Here is an 11,469-nt window from a genome sequence, read left to right as displayed (position 1 = left end):
AAATAAGACAGAAAAAGAAGGCGGAAGAAGAGTGCACTATACAACTAGCCCATTTAGTAATAGAAGGATATCCAGCCCCGAACCCTAGCTTCTTCTCCCTCCTTCCCTGCGCCGTTCCCTCTCCCTTCTCCCTCTCGCACGAGCCGCCCGAGCTCGGCCGTCACCGCGTCGCCGTCATCGTCTACGTGCACTAGAGCCTTCCCACGCCATGGGAGGGTGCCGCCATGCCACGCTGTGCGTCACCGCCAGACAGATCTGATGTCCGGCTGCCTTAACTGGTCGCCTTCGCCATCGTCTCTGCCCAGGGCCGCCGCACCTCATCGCCGACTACCGCTTCTCCGGTCCATCCCGCGTCCCTCCGAGCACGCCCCTGCGCTCCGCTGTGAGCCTCTCGTCGATTCCCCTCTCTCCCCCTCCTCGAATCCATGCGCGTAGCTGCTCGACCGTGCGCCTGTCCGCGCCCACCGCGTTTCCCTGCTTCGCTCGCCACTCCGTTGTGCGTCGCCGCGCCCGCGCCGCCCTGGCCTTCCTGGCCCGCTGTCCACGCTAGGCCGCACCCTGCACAGCGTGCGCGCCCGCGCCCCACGCTCGCATGTGGTCGCGCCCCGCTCGCCCTGCTGCGTTTGTTGTTGTGCGCTGCTCTGCTGCTGCTATCGGCTGCCGCTGCATCGCTAGCTACTGTTGCTGCCTTGCTAAACTACTGCTTGCTGCGTACTGCTGCTGCACTACTCCTGCTACTTGCTACCCACGAGCCACTGCTGCTCTTCATTACTAGTACTAGTTGACCCATTGCGTCAACTCGTGCAAAGACCCGCTAAAGACATGTTGTCGATGAAAATAGTTTCATTTTGCAAGAACATATTCGATGTTGGTAGTAGAAAGCCTATGTGTTAAGTCATACTATATTGATAATATGTTTATGACGCTAAGAAATCTGAGTTTGCAAAAACAAATCTTATTTCTATAACATGCATAGACCAGCTAAGGAAGCATTTTTTTAGTTGAAAATATAGTTACCACGCTGAGAAACTTAAGTTTGAAAAAAATTCAAGTTTGCATAATATATATAGGCCAATTCAGGATGCATTTTCTTAGCAGTGTTTGCACTAAACTTTTATGTTCCATGTGCACGAAAAGAAAAACCCTCTATGTGTTGTGCATATGGAGGCATGGGTATTTGAAAGGCTCATATGCTACCTAGCGTAGTCCAGGAACAATTCTTTGTGTGGGCCGTCCGGATACCTAGCCCAGTCCAGGAACAATTCTTTGTGTGGCCCGTCCGGAGTAGAATATGAAGCAGCAGGGCCTGCATCCATCGTGCATGTGTATTTCTTTTCTTCCTCGGTTTCTCCTTTGGGCGGGAGAAGCGTACTCAACTGGTGATATTTTTCCTTTCTATTATTTCGGATTACTCGGCATGCATGGTAACACAAATGGCCGATTACGTCATATAGCACAATGTCCATTTCAAACACAAAGTGTTTTGAAAATTAAATTAGGTTTTAGCATGGAGGAATAGTCCAGACTTGAAACAGCGATGCAACCACTTTACCAATTCAAACTCCTTAGCAACCACTTATGATTATCATGTCAAATGGCACAAGGTGTCTATGACTAAGAGTTATTTGAAAAGTGTTTCATTTGTTCTTTACAAAGTGTTAGATGCAATTTCACTACACATAAGAATTTTCAAGCTCAGTTAAAAAGGTATTTTTAAGCATACAAACCACAACTCGACGATGTAAAATTGTGGTTTAGTTGTGGATGTCAAAATGCTTGCTATAAAAAAGGCATTAGTTAGTTTCTTTTAGTAAGGACAAACGATGTAAATACACATCTTAGTTTGGTAGGAGAAAGCCCTATTTAGAATTAAATCTATGTTTAGTTGGTTTAGCTGTGATTAAGCACACGTAGTAATAAATATAATTTTCCTTAGCAGAAAAAAATGGTGTTTGTTGTTCACAACTGGATGCATATGCACATTCTATTTTCGTAGCAGAAAGCCCAAGTTTAAACCATCCCGTGTTGTAAACACATTTGTTTTTTCTAGTACTCATTTGTATGGGAAATGCACACGCTAAGAATTTCGAGTTTAATGTATGAAAAAGAATATATTTTTACGACATCTATAAACCTGCTAAGGAGGATCTTTTAGCAGTGTTTCTATTAAACCTTTATTTTGCATGTGCATGAAAAGAATAACTTCTGGTGCATATGGAGGCACAGGTATCTGAAAGGCCCATATACTACCTAGTGAAACTATGTGACTGTGAAACTGGTGAGATTTCTCCCTTCCTATTACCTCGGATTTCTCTGCATGCATAGATTTAGTTGCACCAAATGACAGAGTCCAATTTGAATGCATGCGATTTGTAACCCATTTATATGAAAAATTAAAAGTCATCTCTTAAAATATATACTTGAGGATGCATAATTTGTTATGTTATTTGGGTAATATGGAGGCATGCTTTTTTAAAAGAAATCCCACTTAAGACAAAGAGTATGCACAAATACTAACATCAGTTTCTGTACGACGGTGGGAAAGTATATATTCAATAATGGGGTATTGGTAGGTGGAAGAAAATGTCCGAGGATACAACGGGAGCATAATAAATAACATTTTGCTTCTGTCTAACTTATGAGCACAGCATGCCCTTTATTTACTCTAGGAATATCTCGTACTCTTTAGCTATTTTTCTAAGTGCATGCCCATTGATCTGAGTAAGTCGCTTCTTCAATATTGAAGAGAGAAGTTTGAGGCTGTCATGCCCACTCCTGAAATTAGACTGGGCATTATTCTGTAGGGCTTGGGGCACAAAATATCCTGAATCAATCACAAGACAAACATCAGTATTAAGCAAGGACTACAGTAGAAGTAGCTAGAGATAATAAACAGAATAAAGGGCTATTATTCTATAAAATATATTTTTCGCTATGGACAAGATTTGTTTAATTGAAATTAAATGTCAAGAAGTTAGAGAGCATGATATAATAAGTTCGAGAGAATGATTTGATGTTGCTATTCAACTATTGAATAGATATTGAAGGCACATTACATAAGAGTCCTGGATTTTACATATCTGAAAGTAGGCGCATCATGAAAGTGATAATCATCCAATTAATAAAAACATTATTCTAAGAAAATATTAGACATTGCCTCATATATACCAACGGGGGTAACTTTCTATTGGTTAGAAACCATTGTGCTGACAGTTATTTAACACACGCTTTTTTTAAACGCACTAAGACCATATATAGGATGCAGACCATTCTCATGCCAATGTCTAGAATAGCCAATCTACATAAGTCCTAGTAGCATGCTCCTACAAGATTCTTACAAAAACCTACATGGGTATGTTCCCAATAGGAATGGATATAGATTATGCTTACAAAAATGCTACGCTCTAACACTTCCACCGGAGCACAATTCAGCTCCCACAATCGGTAATCAGCATGAAAACTTAAAAAACAAGTTTGATAGAAATCAATGTTCAGGAAAGCATGAAGCATAAGTGAAGCGACAAGCTGACGCTTAGAGCAATGGGCGGTTAAGCATTTTTAAAAATAGAATTGCAGGTTTTGGAGGTTGTAGACCGAGAATTAACCTGAGTAGACGATGCGGGGCCTTGGGGAAGTTGGTGACATATTTCCTGAATGTGTATTGGCCTGTGTTGCCGCGATAGCATAGATCTGCAATGAAAGAACTTCATTATAAACATATGTTCCCAGCCTGGTCCTTGCTTGGAAAGAGAAGCTAAAAAGAAAATGATTATGCAATAGACACACCAAACACCAAGGCAATGCAGAATATTCACTGATTTTACTCATATTTTTGACGATGCATATAAACTGGCCCTAAAAATTATATTAATTAACAATAATGAAAAGAACTTCTTAAGGCACTCGGTCACAGGTTATGATTCTACCACCTACCATTTTTACACTGTAAAATGACCATGTCAGTACTGATTTTATATGAAGCTATAAAGAGATAATAATAATAATAGCGACATTGATGAAAACTAAAATCACAATATATATAAAACTTGGTGTCACACCCTCCTTACGTCATGGCAGTACCTGACCTCTATTCTAATAAAATCATATTATAACAATTTGCATATATATATATATATATACCTGACCTCTGTTATAATAGAATTTATATATATGCTTCACTCAGTGTGCCTACAATTTTTAGAATGTAAATTTTCCCATGTTTTGAGAAACCATTTTAGGATTGCAAGGAACAATTTTGCAAAGTATAACATTGCAAGTAAATCACGAAGAGTTACTGAGAAGCTACCTAGCCTGTAGCATGGAATCTCTTTCGTCAGCACACTCAACCAAGAGCACCATTACACAAACCAAAGAGGTGTAGGAAAAATAGCTTGTTTCATGTATACTTGTAAACGATATTGCCATTTTCCAAATAAAGTCATTTCCTGGAAAAAAATGTAGGAAAAAGAGGAACAACCCAGGATTATCAAACCACCTCAACCCGACATTGTCGCCTAGTGAGATATAGCACGCCACCGACGGTGCCCTCTTCCTCGTCCCCCTCCCTACTTCCCCACTACATGTAATCCACAATCTGACTCCCCAGATACTAAACAAAGCACCATCGGTATCTTTAGTGTCTGAAGTGGAGAACCATCAAGGGACACTGTAAAACAAATTATTTGCAGGTACCAAGGTGCAGCTACTAATTTCCCTTCCAACCATATGAACCTTTGCCATACAAAACATTATTATGCAACGATATACATACATGAACATAGCTACGTATTCATTATACATTATCTTGCAGAACATTTTAGAACTACTGAAATAGCAGCTGATGGTAAGGAAACACCGTTAAATTTTCCAACAAATAATCTCCAGCTGCTAATTTCTTGGGCGATTACAAACATACCCAGCGTCCATGTGTACATGAATTATTTAGACAGGTCCCGAGGGCGTGCTCACAGTCTATTCTATGTTACAGATAGCTTAGCTGTGCAAGAATTATCAGGGCAGTCTACTCTATGTGATTCAGTCAAGGTGTTGGTATCAATTACGATAACAGCGATGATACATGTGTGTGCCATATCCACCGGGAATTGAACTGAACTACCCGGGCCCCAATATTTCAGTGAAAATTAGTAGAAACTAAAAAGAATAAATTGTAATTTGTTTTGGTAGAAACATATTTCACATTAATTTTAGTTAAGCAAAGCAGGGGAATTTCCTCAATGAGATGGGCCGGTGTGTTCAGAAGCAATTGTGATCAGCAGAAAAAGATAAATTGTCAGGATGCCGACAACATGGATCAATGGAATAAATTCTCACAAATGAAATGACAGTGAAGGGGATATGAATCTTGACTCTGGATTGAACAAAGTAAATGGGATAAGCTCACCTTGCCGCAGAGAAGACAGACACCCAACTTCAATAAAAAAGACGAGTACGCCAAGCAAAATCTGCAAGGGAAATCATACTTTAGACATGGTACCACCTGAACATAGCAAGACATCCGAATGTCTAAAATGCACCTCACCTACTGGAATCACCCTCGCCTCAATGAACGAAATATAGCGCAGTTCGACCCTGAATATGAAGCAAAAAGACATAATGAGACATGCTGAACCTGCAATGAATGAATGAATTGTTTGAACCTACACTGAATAGTTCATATCCATCCATCTGTATGCTACTTTCTCATCAGAACGTCAATCCCAAAGATCTTCTGCTGGAAATATAACTTCATATTAATCAGCTGAGACAACAACTTAACTATCCAAGGGGTTTCCTAGTACGCAACACTCTCTCCGAACATTTGAGGAACAAATCAAGGGAAGTTTTCAAATTAGCATTACATGTGTAAAGTCATAATCCCTGAACATGATAAATAGCATAGTAGAAAATTTGAAAAGCGCAAAAATAGATATTAAAGATAGCATCATCGGGGCTAATGTACTATCTAAAAGTGCACTGATGCCTAGTATGTAAAGTTACCTAGAAAAACTCCAGCACATGAAAGGTGTGACAAAATAAAGGGGAAACAACAATCATCCTCAAGAAATGGTGCTGATAGGCAGACATATTCCTCTTCATGTACTGTGGTGCAAGAGTTCAGAAGAAACCAGGCTCACCTATCTTGGAAGGGTCTGACTGCTCTAGGGACATCAAGCCACAATATCTCCGGCCACTCAGAACCAAAACAATATGCCCTATCTTCACTTTCAGACTTCTAGTCAAAGGAAACTGTATGGGCCAAAAATAATCTTCAGAGAACATAGCAAATACTCCCTCTATTCCTAAATGTAAGTCTTTTTAGAGATTCCATTGCAAACTACATACAGATGTATATAGACATTTTTAGAGTGTGGACTCAATCATTTTGCTCTGTATGTATTCCATAGTGTAATCTCTAAAAAGACTTATATTTAGGAACGGAGGGAATAATAAATAAGCAAAAGGATCATCCCTGGAAATGCAATACATGTTGCAAAATAGTCAAGATCGTTTAAAAATATGCACATCTTTTTTTTTTGCGGGGAAAAAAAATAAAAAATATGCACATCTTACCCTGCTACTTGTAGTCCTCGACGACCTGCTCCTTCTTCATGTCGTTGGCCGCGTCCCCTCCCCTGCAGCCATACCCCATTGCGGAGGAGTGCCGCTGCTTGCACTCCTTGATGGCATGCTCCTTCTTGTATTGTTATCCGCCTCTCACCCCCTGCAGCTCCACCCCAGACAGCACAAGGTCACAATTCATATTCAGAGCTATTTGAAAAGTTTTGGTCCCAAATTCGTTTTCACTTTTAGTGCCAACAAAAATATAGATCTGCTCTGCAATTAATTTACATGACATGGCAATCGCATCAATTCATATCCATCCATTATAACATGAACATTTATATTTTGTTCTTCAGAAAACAAACTGGACATATAAGGGAATATACTAAACCAAAAAAGAAAAAAAAACATGGCAATCTCTTTGCATAATCTAGAATGTAAAAAGGCCATTCTCAAAAGGTCGTTATTGGTGCTGCCATATTCATTCATGAATACTACCTTATACCAACTATTATTATTTAGCTTTCTTAAGATATGCCTCTTTCATACTCTGCGAAGAACAAATTATGCATGCATATCTTCATGCGTGATATGCCTCCTTTATATTAAGAAAACCATTTTTTGCAGGTTTAAACTCCACATGGTCAGTAGAATGGGTATCTAAAAGGACCAAGATTATAGCATCAAAATGCAAGAACAAATGTTCAAAAGAGGGAGGAAAATCACCTTGATCTTCTTCACCCTTTTAGATAAATTCTTCTTCTCTTCATCCTCAGATCTATACACTTCATGTTTAGAAAACCCGAGGAAAAATCGAACACAATGCTTAAAGAAAGTGTCGTTGCAGAATTTAGCGTTTGCCATTTCACAAAACAGAAAATCTAAATAGGAAAAGAAATAATGGAGCACCTATGTAGAAGTGAGAAAACCTTCAGTGGATGAAAATGGAACAACACCCTCGTAGATGAATTCATTAGAACACAGGGCGGGCTAGAAGTAGAAATAAAGTAGGTGCAGAAATAATTTGAATTTAAGTACAGAAATACAGTAGAAGTAGAAGTAGAAGCAAAAATAAACTGTAGATGTAGTAATCAAACTAAGTACTCCCTCCATGCTAGGAAAGAAGACACACAAGTTTGTTGGATTAACTTGGTCAAACTTTACATTGTTTGACTTTGACCAAAACTGACATGCCTTCTTTTAAAGAAGGGAGGGAGTATTAAATTTAAATATGAAATGGTGTTGTCGTAATTAACAAAGTGAGTTGCAGGTACCCAGGACAAAAAACCTTCCAGCTCATTGGTGAGCAACCTCATTGAAGCTCCTACGAATAGGAGGAGGAAGCGGAGGCGGCGCAGAGGCTGTGGCTAGAACGACGGGAGGTGGACTCGCTCCGCTCCATGAACCGCTGCCACTTCCGCATGCAGACATCGGAATCACCATGGCCTTCTGCCTCTGGCCGACCCAGCCGCCATCATGGTCATACGCAAGGGAGATGGGGAGGCTAGGGTTGGTGGTTTCATGGCGGCTGGCGAGGAAGAGGGTTCGAGGAGGGAGCGAGGGAGGGGTGTGGCGTGCGGTGTGCGGGCGAGGGGATTGGGCTTTCGAGGACATGGCTTGCCCCACACTCCTGCAAATGGCGACATGCACGCGGCGCACAGGGAGAGGGCACACCTGCAGATGTTAACTGAATAATATAGTACTCACTGTGATAAGAATGATACTAGTTAAACACAAAATACCGTCAGGTTACTGGTTTAGTTTAAGGAACAGTTTAGACCGCAAAAAGAGTAGTAACAGGCATGTACCTGACTCCGCTCTATTTCCAGCTAGGCATAATTATTCCAAAGAAAGAAAGCATAAATTACTGACACACAATGTTAGCTAGGCCAATGACATATATACATATGTAACCGATACAAAGGCTAAACCGATCAACCATTACTTCTGATGTTGCACAAAATTTCCGATAGAAAAGCATCTAAGCATGTTGAGAAAGGAACTTGACGAACTCATGAGAGAAGATATAGCAAATACAAATTATTAATAGTGAAATAAGTATAATTAGTGTAAAATTCAAGAGTGAGTTCACTCTTTCTTTACCAAACTATTATGTGAGAAGGCGTATTATATAAGGCATAAGACACACCAATCAATGTAAGAAAGTAAACCGATGTGCAAGGGCGTTCAAACTCTTAATCATGATTGTACTTGCAGGATGAATGTGTCTTCATAAGCCAAACAAAATCAGAGTTTTGTAGAAGCAATGGGCAAAGAGAGGGGACACCTAATTGGCTGAGGCCGCGTTATGTTGCGCCTCCCCACGGTTGACCTTCCTGCTGAGCCGTACTCATGTTGAAATAACGAAGTATATCACATCATTTGTGGTCCATATACCCCTGGAAAACATGATGACATCAGTTAATGGCATACACATATTTCAAATAAATATGAGCATATTTTCAGTAACAACACAAACACCAACACCAAAATCAGAAGAAACAGAATTAAGAATACGGAAGTGAACTTGGCACCCGATAAATTTAGCAGGCCAATATATGACAACTCTTCATGTTGATATGGAAAAAAGCGATACTTGAAACAAATGAATTTATCTGTAAAAATGACATAAGGAATGTACTCGATAAGCATGCTAAGATACAGTCGAGCATCGGATGGGTCAATTCGATTCTGATATAACAATTATGCAAAAAAATATAGTTCATAACAGCATGACAAGTGAAGTGAAAGCATTAATAAATCTGAACACTTCATCTTTTTTACTGAGAATTAATATTTGTATGCTTTTTCTATTTGCGAAAGATTTGTATTCTTTGACCATGATATATTATGTCAAAACAGAAGATGATATACTGAACTTACTGACAAGTGTCAACTTCTTGATTTATCAAAGATCCAACTGAATGTAAAGGGACAGTTAACAACTTATTGCTACAATGTGTGTGTACTGCATTTAGACAACAAGTACCAATCATTTGGACAACAAGTACCGATCATCAGTCCCAACAAATGATGCAAAACAGAATAACCAAATGAACTACTTACCCTCTGGCAAGGTCAGGAGCTATCTATATTCCCTGTCCTGGGATATATAGGTCGGCAACTGCGTACTACCTGTAGTGTTGTCTAGGCTAACAAGGTAAAATTATCCACTACTGAATGACATTTCATTTTGCCTTTCAACTCATGTGCTTACAGGATAACACATGCATTTTTTTAACCTTATGACAGTCCATATTTTTTTGAAGAGGGTTTAAATTGGTTTCCTTTGCGAGCAATGCATACATACAGTTTGGGGAAATAGGCGAACATGGAACAACTCCTTGACGAATCAGTAATCAAGTGTAACGAAATGCCGAGGTGAGAAAGATGGTTGGCATGTGTCTGAATCATTTAGCCTCGCATTATTTTGAGCAAATAGGCTCAAGAACGGGTATCATCTATCAGCCTGTTTAAGTGAGTTTCGTTGTGGAGTGTTCCTTGCTGTTCAGAAGTTTTTTTCTTTCTAATATTTGGAAAAGGGACACATAGCTCAGGAGCACACCACGGATTCTTACTCATCCAAATAAAGGGCTTTTTCGGACTTACTCAATTATAATGTGATAGATAGATCACGACTAAGTATTTTGAAAAGAGAAGTTATTTTGTCGTCGAAAGAAAAAACACGAGTAATCCAAACCAAACCAAGAGCTGAGGTTGTGGCCAGCACTCACCTCGACCTTGTCGAGCTTGCCCTTGTTCAGAACCTTGAAAAGGGTGAATCCAGCGGGCGTCTCAAACAGCATCAACATATCCAACCAAGCCACAACTCAACTCACCTGAATCGAAGCATAGCCACACAACGAAATCAAAACAAAGACCAATTGCAAAGACATGAGAAATGATCAGCATGACAATATTGGTCAGCAGTCAAATAGTCCCAAAATGATACATTGAGAAATCTATATTGGCCTTATAGTTCATAGAAGAACAAGAAACTACAACATGCAAAAAATAACACATGAATATTCAAACCTTAGTCCTATCTGAAGACATCTTCAGTTGAACAGAGAACCAATAATATGATCCATCAAAACCAAATGCTTTAACATCAACATCCTCCTACACCACATAAATAGCACTGAATCAGCAAAGCATAGTATTTAAAAGCATAATCAAAACATGTCCACACAGCAGGACAACAAGTTCAACATTTTCAGATGATTCGTAGATTTAGCAGTCGATAGCCAAATCACCAGCATAGATCATAGCCAAGATTATACACCTATGCAGTATACCACACCTCCCGCACCAGATCTTATCCCTACAACACGAAACCCCAAACATGTGAGCAGATCGGGCCAAGAGGAAAAAGAACACACTTAAACGGAAGGGGATCGGGAGACGGGACGGAAAACCGGAGGCGGATGTCCCTGTGCAGGGCCGCCGCTGGCCGTGTCGGCTTCCCTCGCCACCTGCTCCTCTAGTCCTCGTGCAGAGAGATGGAGTCGGGTCAACCTGCTCCTTCCCCTTGTCCCCGACTATTGCGCTGCTAGGGGCGAAGGGAGAGGGGATGATCGACAACAAAGGACGCAGCAAGGAGACAAAGACAGGTGGCGAACCTCCTTCATCTCCGTCGCAGCCGCACCCCACCATCAATGTTTGATAAAGCGGTAAGCGTAAGCGGAGCGGAAGGCCACAACTTAGAGCAATTGCCGCTTAAGCGCAGCTTAACCGGGATTAAGCGTTTTTTTTAAAATTGGCCAGAATTTGGCTGCTTTTGAATAATATGCACAAGAAAATAGGAAATATAGCACATAGGCAACTGAAAATCTAAAATAGCATATAAGTTTGAGGTTCAGTGGTTCACAAACCACAACAAATAGCCAAATAACACATAAGGACAAG

The 11,469-nt window shown here is 40.3% G+C and overlaps 1 long non-coding RNA gene across 16 annotated transcripts; it reads right to left on the bottom strand.

Annotated features, from left to right (window-relative positions):
* Positions 1–2,550: 2,550 nt before the first annotated feature.
* LOC119322864 lies at positions 2,551–11,265 on the bottom strand. Of its 16 annotated transcripts, none has more exons than XR_005155906.1 (12): positions 10,774–11,265; positions 10,597–10,683; positions 10,296–10,400; positions 9,096–9,176; positions 7,288–8,960; positions 6,571–6,721; positions 6,135–6,246; positions 5,662–5,728; positions 5,540–5,589; positions 5,402–5,462; positions 3,606–3,690; positions 2,551–2,824 (listed from the first exon to the last, which is right to left on the bottom strand). It is a non-coding gene; the product is annotated as an uncharacterized LOC119322864 (long non-coding RNA). The 16 variants fall into 16 exon arrangements; XR_005155908.1 differs by lacking the exon at positions 9,096–9,176 and adding an exon at positions 4,307–4,445; XR_005155905.1 differs by lacking the exon at positions 9,096–9,176 and having other exon boundaries at positions 7,288–7,346; positions 7,471–8,960; positions 10,774–11,264.
* Positions 11,266–11,469: the final 204 nt, after the last annotated feature.

This window comes from Triticum dicoccoides, chromosome 6B (genome assembly GCF_002162155.2).
Source record: "Triticum dicoccoides isolate Atlit2015 ecotype Zavitan chromosome 6B, WEW_v2.0, whole genome shotgun sequence".
In the NCBI taxonomy this organism is placed as follows: Eukaryota; Viridiplantae; Streptophyta; class Magnoliopsida; order Poales; family Poaceae; genus Triticum; species Triticum dicoccoides.
This window is presented reverse-complemented; position numbering and strand designations above follow the sequence as displayed.